This window comes from Limulus polyphemus, unplaced genomic scaffold (assembly GCF_000517525.1).
Source record: "Limulus polyphemus unplaced genomic scaffold, Limulus_polyphemus-2.1.2 Scaffold2551, whole genome shotgun sequence".
NCBI lineage: Eukaryota > Metazoa > Arthropoda > Merostomata > Xiphosura > Limulidae > Limulus > Limulus polyphemus.
The window spans coordinates 12677-25821 of NW_013668161.1; the positions used below are offsets into that span (position 1 = coordinate 12677).

At 34.4% G+C, this 13145-nt stretch overlaps 1 protein-coding gene across 3 annotated transcripts in view; it reads right to left on the reverse strand.

Annotated features, from left to right (window-relative positions):
• Positions 1–13145, reverse strand: part of LOC106467276 (protein OSCP1-like) — a 102242-nt gene that overhangs the window by 7141 nt on the left and 81956 nt on the right. The gene's annotated exons all lie outside the window — the stretch shown is intronic.

Sequence of the window (13145 nt, forward strand, 5' to 3'; positions counted from 1 at the left end):
TCTAGAACATCAAAGCAGTTAACTTGAACAGCTATGACCAAAGATCTAGAACATCATAGCAGTTAACTTGAACAGCTATGACCAAAGATCTAGAACATCATAGCACAAGTTAACTGCTTTGATGTTCTAGATCTTTGGTCATAGCTGTTCAAGTTAACAAAAGCTATCACCAAAGATCTAGAAAATCATAGCAGTTAACTTGAACAGCTATGACCAAAGATCTAGAACATCATAGCAGTTAACTTGAACAACTATGACTAAAGATCTAGAACATCAAAGCAGTTAACTTGAACAACTATGACCAAAGATCTAGAACATCAAAGCAGTTAACTTGAACAGCTATCACCAAAGATCTAGAAAATCAAAGCAGTTAACTTGAACAGCTATGACCAAAGATCTAGAACATCAAAGCAGTTAACTAGAACAGCTATGACCAAAGATCTAGAACATCACAAAATTCAGTAACAAATACATTCATTTCCAAGATATACATATATGTAGATACACACATTCAAACATTAACAATCATCACAAGTTGTATATCTGTTACCAAAGCAAAACGTTTAGATTATTTCATTCACACTGTTATAAACAAATACAATCACCACCATACTCTTTACTCTTATATTCATTACCAAAGAAATATATCTAGATTATTTAGTCAAAGTCTTACATACAAATACAACAGCCCTTTACTCTAATATACATTATCAAAGTGTGTTATTCTCAGGTGCATTGAATTCCCTTAAGAGTAATTGGGTAGGTTCCACCGGATAACATGAGGTTTATCAGAAAATGTTTTGTGGGTGTAAATCTGCATTATCTGACTTGACTTTGCACTAAGTTTGGCAAAAACAGTCTGGACACAAAGAAAAAAACAAGTGAAACAATCCATTGATTTTTTAAAAACAACCAAAAGACAAAAGAAGTGTATTTATGGTGCTTTTAGAGGAAGCATGACAGATCTCAGAAATATCTGCTAGAAATCTGTTGAAGAAACTGCTCCAGACTGAGAAATGATAATACAATAATACTATTCCATCCCAGGGTGTGGTCTCTATCCATGTCACTGTTGGTTAATCCCATCATCAGAAAAAGAGATTACCATCTACTTTTACATTGTATTCAACTCTGCATAAATCTTTCCCATGAGAAGTCGCACATGATTCCATAAGCGAGTGACCCAGTCAAAAGAAACTTAACACTTTATTGACTAAAATTCTGCATTAAGACTACATACACTTATATACAGAGGACTTATTGTATAAACATTAACATTTTCCAACTCTGAAAATATATTTCCAATAGATACTTACCTCTCTTCACAAATAGCATTCCTGATTCTATACTGCTCTCTATATGCAAACTTTTTTGCCCACCACTAGGCTTTAGACTCCCACTCAAAATCACATTTTCACGTGATATTACTGCACTGATGCATGCAAATAAGCATGAGACAACACTCAACCAATAGCAATGCAACAAACCCTCCTAGTGCAGCTGGCTCCCTGATACAGATTGTTCAATTATAACTTTGAGATTAGGCAAGAAAAGATGCACTGGAAGTGGGGAGAATGGGTGAAAAGTGAGAGAAGAGGTATGTATCTGGTATGGGTCTCGTTTTGAAAATATCAGAAATGCATTTTCAGTGTTGGATAATCCAGTAGCCACTCCTGATCCTGAGAATTAGGGATTAACTGTCACAGGATAATGCTTCCACAGCTTTCCAATCCAGTAGCCACTCCTGATCCATATACAAAACATACTTTAAATAATTAATATAGTGTATGTTACAAGTTCTGAAGTTCATTTCTTTGCATGAGGATTGAGAAGTATGTTACTTCATGTGTTCTGTACTTTCACATACATATAGAATGATTAAGTAAAGGCTTTGTGGGAATTTCTATTCCTACCATTTCATATTACCTCCCACTAATATCAGTGTGGCCATTAACACTTTAACTATGGCCATCTTTTTATGAGCATGTCACAAGGTTTTTCTGAATTATATTCAAAATTTCATTAAACTATTTTATCATGGTATATGAATAAATTTGGCATAAAAACGTAGCTAATAATCCAAATTTTAATATTATATACATTTTAAGTTCCTAATTTTATGAAGTAATATAAAAAAAATTCTAATTTCCCTAGTATGAAAATGGTGACATTTGCTCTCTAATTTATTTACCACCCTTCTGAGAAGTACGAAACTTAAAGTGAATTATTCATTATAATGTTGTCATCACTCAGGCAAAGTATTATTTTTATAACATTCAATCATATTTAGTTACAAAGCCATAAAATAAAAAATCAGACCCCTCTTGTCACATACTCTCTTTCACAAATTGCCACTAGTTCTCTCTGATGTTTAATACTATATTATTCGTAACAAATAGAAAACCAAGGTTTTAATCTATCAAATGAGGTACTATATTATGTTGTTTTTTATATACAGAGAATTACCTATTTTGCTTCCAGTTCAAACTATATTCCCACAAGAAACACATATATGAGTTTAAATTAATTTTTAATGCCTTTTGTTGCATACTTAGAAAGCCTGAAAAATTGTGATACTAAGGGACATTGTCTGCTTTTTGCATGTTATTATTCTGCGTTTTTGATGCATTATGTAATTAAATAGTGCAATAGTACCATTAGTATAAAAAAGTAGGGTTAAGTGTCATCAAAAGTCTACAGCAAAAAAAAAAAAAGAAACCTAGGTAAGTGCTTTATTTCTTGTAATTCATGCGTATTGTTTAATTGTTATTATAAAAGTAACTAAAATGTAAAAATTAGAAAATTTTTAGGTTATATAAGGTTAGATTCAGTAAAATAGAGAATAATAATAAGATGTTTTTTACGAGGTATGCTCATTAGCAACTCGTCTAATCCGTGCATTGTTTAATTCAACAAGGTAATGTGAGCTACATGTTCTCCAAGTAATTTACAAATTTTATGTCAGAAATATTAGTTAGATACAGTTCAAAGGGCAACAAAACAATAAAATTTAAGTACAAATACGTGTACAATGTTATGAGCTCAAAACTATTTAGGATAAACAACTGTAGTTTCAGGTTAGAATTTGAAGTCATTATAGAAAGAAAAAAATGGGTAATTTATATTTATTGCAAATTTTTGTTTGGTGGTAATGAGGTCTGTAAAACTGACCAACCTCATATAGAGTTAGGGTAAAAAACAACACTGCAACATAACACATGTGGCCATTGTGTTTAGTTCTGTGACAGAATATATAAGCAACTTTCAACATTTTAACAAACTGTACTATGTCTGCATACTTGTATAGTACAGATGGAGACTCATTACTTGATGAATGATGAAAATTTACATTTTTACAAAAGCTTACAGCTGTGAACACACATGAAAAAAGGCAAGAACTTGAAAATTTTGAAATATATTAATAATAAATACTATCAAATTTTCATAGTGCTAATAGTGTGCTTATAAAATAGATAGGACAAGATGAAAGTGATTCCCAACTAATTGTCACAACAACGGTGTCATAAACATGCAGTTGTTCACATGCCTAAAAGAAAATTTAATTATTTAAAGAGCTTATAGTCCAAATGAAATAACCAACTTATAACCAGAAAACTATTTCAAGAGGGTTGAGTATGTTATATTAAAACAATTTTGAATATGTAAATCAGCAATCTATGTATCAACCACAGCTAATATAAATTCATGTTTGAACAGAATGTATCAGAACTATATTTGACATTTAGTAGATAGTGTGATGCCCTTGCCAACACAAAGTATTCATATACTTTGATCATAAATACGTATTTAGATCAGGGATTTAGAATTTCTAAAATGGGGATATCCCTTGTACTTAATAGCATTGAAAAACAAAGGAATATGAATCAAGCTGGGACACTAGGACCATCCAGAAAGAGACCTGCAACAAGTAGTATCCAAGCCATGGTAAAAAGAGTCTGGCATTTTACAACAGTTGAGAAACTACAAACATAAAAGGTAATTGATGAAAGCCATCCATTTGCCTTAGGCAAGAGTATGCAACATAATCAAGAAATACCTGTAAACAAGATTAAGATGGTATGATTTCATCAAGATAAAGCTTCCAGTCATATAACTGCTGCATACCTCAAGCAGCTGGAGATTAAAATGGGTATTAGTGTAATTCTATACAAAGACATATTGTATTTTTGTGTGATTGGATTGTTGAAACAGGTGAAGGGAAACTTTTGTCCTTGTACACTAGTTTGCTAATGGAATCAAGTAGGGAACAGTGGTATGTTTTTGACATGACAGCAATATGATAGAGCCTTTTGAAATGAAACTACATTGCACGAATATTATCAAGATGGATGGTCATCATATAGAACATGAGTAGACTTGGTGACATGGTAAGGCTTCAAAATTGTTTTAACATAACACAACCTCTAGTAGTATCATGATTAACATAACTCTTTTAAACTATGTAAGGATATTCTTAGTCAGTCTTTTGAAAATATTGAAAATAGCTATATTGAAACTTATAGGAAAATTAAGAGAAATATATATAATCATTGACAAATTTAGCTAAAGTACATCTGGGTACACATAAAGCTGCTATAATAATGTGATTTGATGCAGTTTGAAGTTTCATGATATTTGATTTTGCTAGATTTAACCAAGCAGGGCAGGCATACTCACAATACAATATGACAAATACTTTACAAGTTTTAAGGACACACTGTGTTGAGATATCCTTTTCACTACCAGTCAAACTTCTAATAGAATTTACTTTTTTTACATAGTAAATTTTGAATGATTGTTAGATACTTTTTCTATGGTTTATTTGTCTAAAATTAAAGATTTTTCACCAAATTAGCAGTTACATATTAAAATACTTCTATACATGGCAAACTCTCTTGCCTTGCTAAATAAAATGCATGTAGTGCAAAATATATTAGTGCCGCTGCCTTATTTTCAGCAGTGCTCCTGTCTTCCCAGTGGAACTACAAAGCAGGGATATGATATGACATAGGACAAGCAGCAAACATGATAGTGTGAGCTGTTTATCTTGAGTAGTAAGGGGTCTAGAGCACACCAGGCCCCTTAAGCTCTATGGTTCTAGGTGTTCTGAGATGCATTCTCAGTTATTAAATCCCTGTGATACTATGATTCTTTTTTTATGAAACAACCTCATTTTTGTAAAGTAAAAGTTTTGACAAATATTATACTTTAATGTTAAATTATGCAGTTTTCTATGTTCATCATGTTTGAGCAAATGAGAAAAATAAAGTACTTGCCATTACCTTATAAATCAAACAACAATGTTCTTTGTTTCAACAAGGTATTTAAGTGTGTGTGTGTGTTTTTCTCATCTATATTTTTCCAAATGTACAGTACAATTAATATTTCAAAGAACTTAAATATGATTAAAGGTAACTAAACTGGCATGAAAGTTAGACATGATGACAGAACATCTCTTGTGGAAGTCATAATTTTCCTATACTGAAAATGTATTTCTGATAGGCACTTACCTTCTCTTACAAGCTTAACTATTCTTGTTCAGTGCTGCCCTCTATATGCATACTTTTGATAACGCCTGCCACAAGCCTTGTGCACCCCCATCTGTTGGAAATATCATGTTCCAACATGTCTCTCATGCAAATCATCAAGCGCTATCTATTAACCAATAGTAGCATGGCATGCTCAAGTGATGCATGTGACTCCCTCTATACTTCTCTACTGAAGTTTCACTTTGAAGTTTGGCAGAAGGCACAAACACCAGAAAGTGGGGAGGAAGGGTGGGAAGTGTGAGTGTAGGTAAGTACATATTGGAAAAACATTTTTAGTACAGAAAAATTATAACTTCCGATACAGTACTTACTTCCCCTCACAAGATTAGCTAGAATCCTACATTGAAATGGAGGAAGGACCAGTGTGAGGGAATAACAGAAGCATCCCCGAAAGTGTCTGAAGGATACCCCTGACCATGAGAGAAAGAGATCCGAAGATCAGAAAGGGGACCACACTACTTCTGAGCCAGGTATACTCTTCACCCTTGTGGACAGTGTGACATGCAGAAGGGTGGAAATGTAAAATTGTGTAGAGTGGCTAGAGCACATCAGTCCATTCTCAGTAAGTCAACTACATCCAAAACACACAGAACACTGACATCCACATGGGGGTAGGATGAGGATCATACCATCTTTACCTAAATCCCGAAAATTGGGGTTTTATGACCCACACTGATATCTGGATATGCCATGGTGACAGGATGTCCATCAAATGAAATCAACTCCCCCAATCTTGACACAGGCCAATACCATCCTCATAAGAACAATGAGGGATAGTCCAGGAGAGCACTGGAATCATCCCACTAACTATGCAGTTACAAAAGACACAGACGGAGCAATTGAGAGAGGAAGAGAGACAACCTGCCTCCTTGGGAGGACTTATGTTGATTGGTTCACTCTAATCCAAAACCTTGATCCTGGGAACTGACATCTGTGCAAAAGTAGGATGAGGGCACCCAACTCCAGTGTGAAAAGTAAAGTGGATTAGGAGGGCATGTCATGCCGTAAGGGGATGGCTCAACTCCAGCTGAGGTATAAAAGGAAATGGGAGGCAACATCCTTTTGAAGGGCGAGATGTCTTGGCAGCTGTTGAATCCTGAAGAAATGCATGAGCCCAGTAAGTACAAGAGAAAGGAAGACCTTAAGGTATCTGGAAAACAGAAGGTATGGGATAGGGCCGCCCGATATCCTTAAAGTGAGGAGACCGAAGAACCATGGTCTAACAGCCAGGCAAGAAATTTCATAACATGTGCTATAGATAGTTTGTCAGCAGGAAATCCTCTGTTAGCAGACCAACAGAGGAAGACTTTCCACTTACATTTGTAGACTTCTAAAGAAGATGGTCATAAGGAACCAGCTAGCAAGAAGGCAACTCGATGCATGAAACTGGATCCTCTTACCAAAGACTGGACAAAAGCCAGCCGTGAAAACAGAGGATGGGGAGATTGGGATGTAGGAGGTTGGATCGAGGTTGATGAACCTTGCAAGCAGTAAGTGACCAAGTTGAGAGGCCTTGGTGAAGTAAAAGTTCCATGGACCGAAGACATAAAGGAGAAGATATGGCATGACTGATATTGATGTTGAAAAAGACCCCCTAGATGGACCAAATATTGTGTAGGTTGAAGGAATGACTTCTCCAGTTTAATCAACCAGCCCACTCAAGCTGCCACAGAAAGAAGTTGGTGGGTATGAATGGCCGATTCCTGTTTGGAATGAGCCAGCAGGAGCCAGTCTTCCATGTAATAATGAAATCACATCCCCAGAGCATGAAGATAATGAGCAAAATGAGTCAAAATGTTTTTTGTCATTTCTACTTATTTTAGAAAATCAAAAACTTGTTGATACATATTTAGAAACTAATGCATCAAAGTGATATGTAGAACAAGTAATGAATGACCTTTTGTCAAAATTGATAAAGATACACTGTCCACTCTATGCATAAAATGTTAAGAAACAGTAGTGTTTGCTGCAGATTTGTGAGTGGGAATGGGTACAGCTTAAATAATTTGTACTTGCACAACATGTAACACTAACCATTTCTGGCATGTAAAACCTATGTGCACCAAGCATGCACGTGGAGTTTCTCATTCACAATGAAATTTAAAACATCTATGTGTGCCATGTGGTGCACCCTACTGTCACACTAATTTTGTCATGTTCTGTATTCCCGAACCAACTATATTTCAGAACTAATGTTATTTAAAGCAATAGGAACATTAAGTTTTCTGTCATTTCAGAAAGGCTACATCACATAATCTACAAATATTTTGGTGTTCCAACTGCAAGATATTCCTTCATCAACACCAATGAAAATGATGGGCCCAGAATGTTTTTCACCTGGTGTATTTTAGATTCTATAGCAACTCTGTGTCTTTCTTTCAGTAAAAAACTGTGTTAGACTTGTTCAGTTGCTCCTCATCCAAGTGCTCAAAAAAGTTGTGCACAGGGCTGTATAGACTTAGCATGAAGTGTTGCACCACCTATTCTCGAGTCCATACATTCCAAGTAAGGTACACAAAATGGTCCAAATACTCTTCAGCCATGTTCTTGACATAGGTAGGTTTACTTGTTTCACCTATTATCCATAAATAAATAAATAATGGTGCAGATAAGTTCCAGTTACCAGCTTCCTTGCCAAAATCTGGCCAAGAATTTTCATGGAGGCCTTGCTTTTTCTCAAAAAGAAGTCTGGAGACACATGCATCCTGAAGAATGCCAGGTCTTTGGGATGAGTCTATAGACAGATGACTCTGCAAAAGGAATGTGTGCCATCACTTCCAACATAATGATGCAACATGTTCTGAAACACTTCATCATTACATCCCACATTGTCCTCGGCTATTGAAACAATTTTATACCATATCAGTATGCTTTGTCAGCCTGGAAAGCTCCTAACTTACTTCTAATCCCACTGTATCATAGCAAGATGCCACCTGTTCTACCATTTCTTTGAGCTGAAGTTTGACAGTCTTTGTCCAGCATGTGCAAATCCTTTGATACCGAAATTGTTGGATATACAAGACTGTTCATTTTAAGAGTTATTATTCAGTGATTTAACATTTAATGATCATTTAGTTTTCATAACAATTGTTAAAGTTAATCATTTTAAAAGTGATAGTTATGACAAGTTTCATTATGTAATTCTATATGAGTTGTATGTTGTGTATGCAGTTTGATTTTTATATTTGGTGTCTGTAATATTGTTGTCACTAGAAGTGACAGTTATTGCTAAATGTAATCTTAACTAAGAAAAATGTTCAGCAGATATTTATTATCTTTTGACATTTGATTTAAAGGTTTCTTGCTAACTACCACCTACACAAAAACTGAAATAAAATTATCTGAATATACACACTTCACTCCAGACATATTCTAAACTAGTTATGGGGGTGATGGTGGGGGTGAAATAACAGTTATTTCAACTGTGATACTTTCAATTAAAAAAAATCTATCTGTATTTCTTTAATGAAATGGAAAAAAGGGAAGACTGGATAAATTCCACAGATGTCTGTTTGGGTTTGTGGAAAACCAGAAATGTGTCAGGTGAATAAAAAATGAAAAACAGGAATAAAAGAGAAAATGTACAAAAGTTGCTTGAACTGGTCCCAGAAATTTGTTCATCCTAACAATAAAATACATATGTGCTTATCATGTGTATATTTGTTGACACAGGTTTAATTACAGTATACTTGGCATGACTTTGCAAATCACGAACCATGATAGTGTTTCACAATAGGGTTTGCCCAGGAATTTCACAAAAATTCTAATAGAATATACAGGCAAAAACTATATTAAAAAGCAAACTTTTTCTTGAAACAACACTCAAGACCTTATACCTCAATGTTTAAGGCAGCTAAAATATTCATAAAAGCAAAAAAGGTGATTTTCTGATTGTCAGACAAAATTCATAATTCCTCCATTTGTTCTTTATATTATTATTATTATACATATTACTCTTGTTTCACAAAAGTTTCACAGAAAAAACGGTTATGAATATTTCATCCAAACCTGAGCTAATCTATTAAAACAACTCCTGCTCAGGTTATAGGACTATTTTTATTTTGATTCTTGAAAGAGTAGGAGAGATTTTATCAGCTTTTTTATTGGTATTGGCCTCCAGTGGCACAGCAATATGTCTGTGGACTTACAACGCTAGAAACAGTGTTTTGATACCCGTGGTGGGCAGAGCACAGATAGCCCATTGTGTAGCTTTGTGCACAACTAAAAACAAACAAACATTCATTGCTACTGGCCAAGTTTCTCTTTGTAGCCATTCAAACACAGAAGCCTACAGCAAAAACGCTAGGTGTACTGCACCAAAATTTATGCACATCTACTAAACAAACTCCTGCAAAGGTTGTAGGGCTATTTTTCAGTTGATTCTTGAAAGTTAAGATTTCCACTCTCTAAGATTTTCTAAGTTCTTATTCGCGAACAAAATTAGCTCTTTGAAGCCATTCTAGCATCATTAAACTAGTTGGAAATTCTCCATTTTATATTAGTCAGAAATGATTTGTTTTATTAGAGTAAACAACGTGTATATTTATAAGTGTCTCCAGCCTTACCATTATGGATTATAGTTTTACAAGCTGCAACAGAAAAAATGGCTATAAATATGTTACTGAAACCTGAACATTAGTAATGAATGCAGTTCCGAGTATGTCATAAGGTAGTTTTAAAATAAATTCAAGCATCTTGAAGAATTTCTCTAAGTCCTTCACTTTCTGTGATTGAAAAAAATCAGATGTTTCACTAATTTGCATTAATTAGAAAACAATTTGTGTAACTTAAAGTACATTAAGTGGGAACTTCCATGTTGAGGATTCATCATTTCTTGAGTTTGCTGTTGTACTTTGTCTATGTGTGGTTTTATTCAACTATTTCAGTGAGTTTTCTAACAATGGATGATTACCATAGTAGATTCTCTACTCTTGTGAGTTGTGATTTATTCTACTGATTTTTGTACTTCACTGAAATTGTGAGTACATATTTTAGTATTATTTTAATATTATTATTAATTTTCTTTTCACAAGCCTACAGCAAAATTGGCTACATAGGCAGATATACTATATGAAATGTTGTGAATGTCCATGACCCATTTAAAAAGTTGATTTACATGGTTATAAATACATAACATATGTGATGTTGTTGTGAGCAGCTTCTTTTGTACTCAATGCTTGTTAAACACATGTTTACAAGAAACTTCAGGCACAAAGCCAAATGGCTCAGTAAATAATTGTTGGGTGAAAAAAACAAATCCAGAAGTAAACTGTTTAAAAACATGTAACATTCAACTGAATGCATATCCATCTATGTAGCCTAAAATTTATTCTCCATAAATGGACATAAAAAATCTTTGCATTTTGATTCAACTTGTTTCTGTACTTTTTTGATGATCCCTATTCCTCTTTTTAAATTAATAATTTTTGTTATCTTGTTTAAATTGCTTGATTTCAAAATTATATGTGTGATAGGATACATTTTGTGTTAACATAAGAATGGAATAGCCTGCCTCCACAGCATTGGTTGTTAATCATGCCCACATTTCAAGTCTATTCTTTCCAATGAAAACATTATGTATGCTAAAAGTGTTGTGGCATTAGGCTAACTGGTATATTAACAGTGTTGTATTTTTTATGTACATTGTCTGAAAGTTTCTCAATATATTGTCAGAAGCTGTGTGCTCTTAACATTTTCAGCACTATATTTTAAATTCTAAATATGTGAGGCATGCAGAGACCATAAGTTAGGTTAAGAGTTGTTTAATGTGCTGTAACAGTCATGTCTATAGATCTTATAGAGTGGCAAAAACTGAACTTGTTTTTAAAGCTTCAACAGCTAAGCAAACTTGAAATAACAACTGTGTTGTTGTGGTAACGTTGTCTATGACAGTCTAGCTCAATGAAGAGGTATGTATGGACCAAAGAGGTGTGTCTGGTTTGTGGTTGCCAATGTGACAACAACTTCAAAGAAAATGACATTAAAAATGTTGAAGAAGCAGCAAGTGACTTAGAGATACTGACAGCTACATTCTAAAGATTGCAATTTCAGCATGTTCCTTTCAAACAAATGACGCTGAGCTGGATCAGGATTTCAGATGCAAAATTTGGAAACATACATCTCTTGTTTGATAAATCATTCTGTGCTTTGTCATATTTTTCTCCAGTTCAGAAATGTGAATACAAAGAATAAGCATAGGTCGAGTAGTTAACTGAAGTATCCATGGTCTAATGAGGTGGGAAACCAGGCAACCAAAGGAGGAGAGTTGGCAAGCAGTCCTAGCCCTAGATTCCAAGGAATTGGAAACACCCTCAAAGATCCCCAAAACAACAAACAAAAAACAAGTTAAAATAGAGGAAAAAGCAGAAGTCAAAGAGGGCAAACAGATGAAAAAAGTATCCCCAATGAAGAGCCACAGTGAGGAGGTGAAGGGTGGAGATATGGCAAAGGGGTAAGAGAAGCATCCAAAGCAGACAGAAGGAACATAACAGATTAGGTTTCAAGAAATATCAAAGGGTCATGGCCTTAGGCCATAGCAAAGGTGTTACAAAAATGGGAGGAACAAGAAAGATGTTGATCAACATGGAGCTAGGATAGAAGGAGGCCCATGAAGTAAAGATATCCAAGAATCATATACAGAAAAAAGAGATAGAAAGTCATATACCTAAGTTAAGAGCATAGTATACAGACGAGAAGAGGGGTATGTGTTCCTCCTCACGGAGAGAAGAGCCAGAAGCATAGGCTGAAGGTGGAAGAGTTGGCCAAAAAGGGTTACAGGTGAGGCAGGCTATACAAAAGGCAATAAATCAGACTGACAAGGAACCTGAACTGGAGAAAAAGTAGGCAGAAGAAAATCAACCACCAGATGCAAGATAGCGGTAACATCATGTTTAAAAAACATCAGCAGTAAACATGTTGTCATAACATGGTTCATTACAACTTCATAAAATTGTGGTAATTGAATATTTCTACAATACTTATAATACTTTAGCATAGAATAAAATTCAAATCCTTTTATGTGACAGGTATTTGGTTTACTAAGTGAGCTAAAGGGATAATTACAGAATGTCAGCTCCATGAACAGATAAGATGCCTCCTGTCAGTTTTGATACAATTGGAGAAAATGGTTGAAGAGGATTGTCTGATCTATGGGACATTTATCCTTATGCATTTATTATTGTAACAAGCACAAACTAGAAATGTGGTGACTAGGGAAAACAAAGTTGCAATTGGGTGGATGGAAAAAAAAGTGCAATGAGAATGAAAGTAATGTAGCATCAAATAGAGAAAGGCAGTTCATTAACTCTCTCAATACGGGTTTGATCAATTTGACTGACCATGTGACCTCTTTGTACTCCTTCAAAATCTTTATAGATTTGATACTACTAACTTTCAGTATAGTGTGTATATCTTCACGAAATTTGGCAGTCTTTCAGTAAACATTATAAGTCTTTCACACACAAAAAATCATATTTTTAGTGAAGTATTTTTAATAACCTATAAAAAGATTTGTCCATGAACATATCAACTATTTGTTTTGAATAGTCCATGTGCAAAGCAATTTTTTATGTTAAGATTAAAAATACTTTTCTTAAT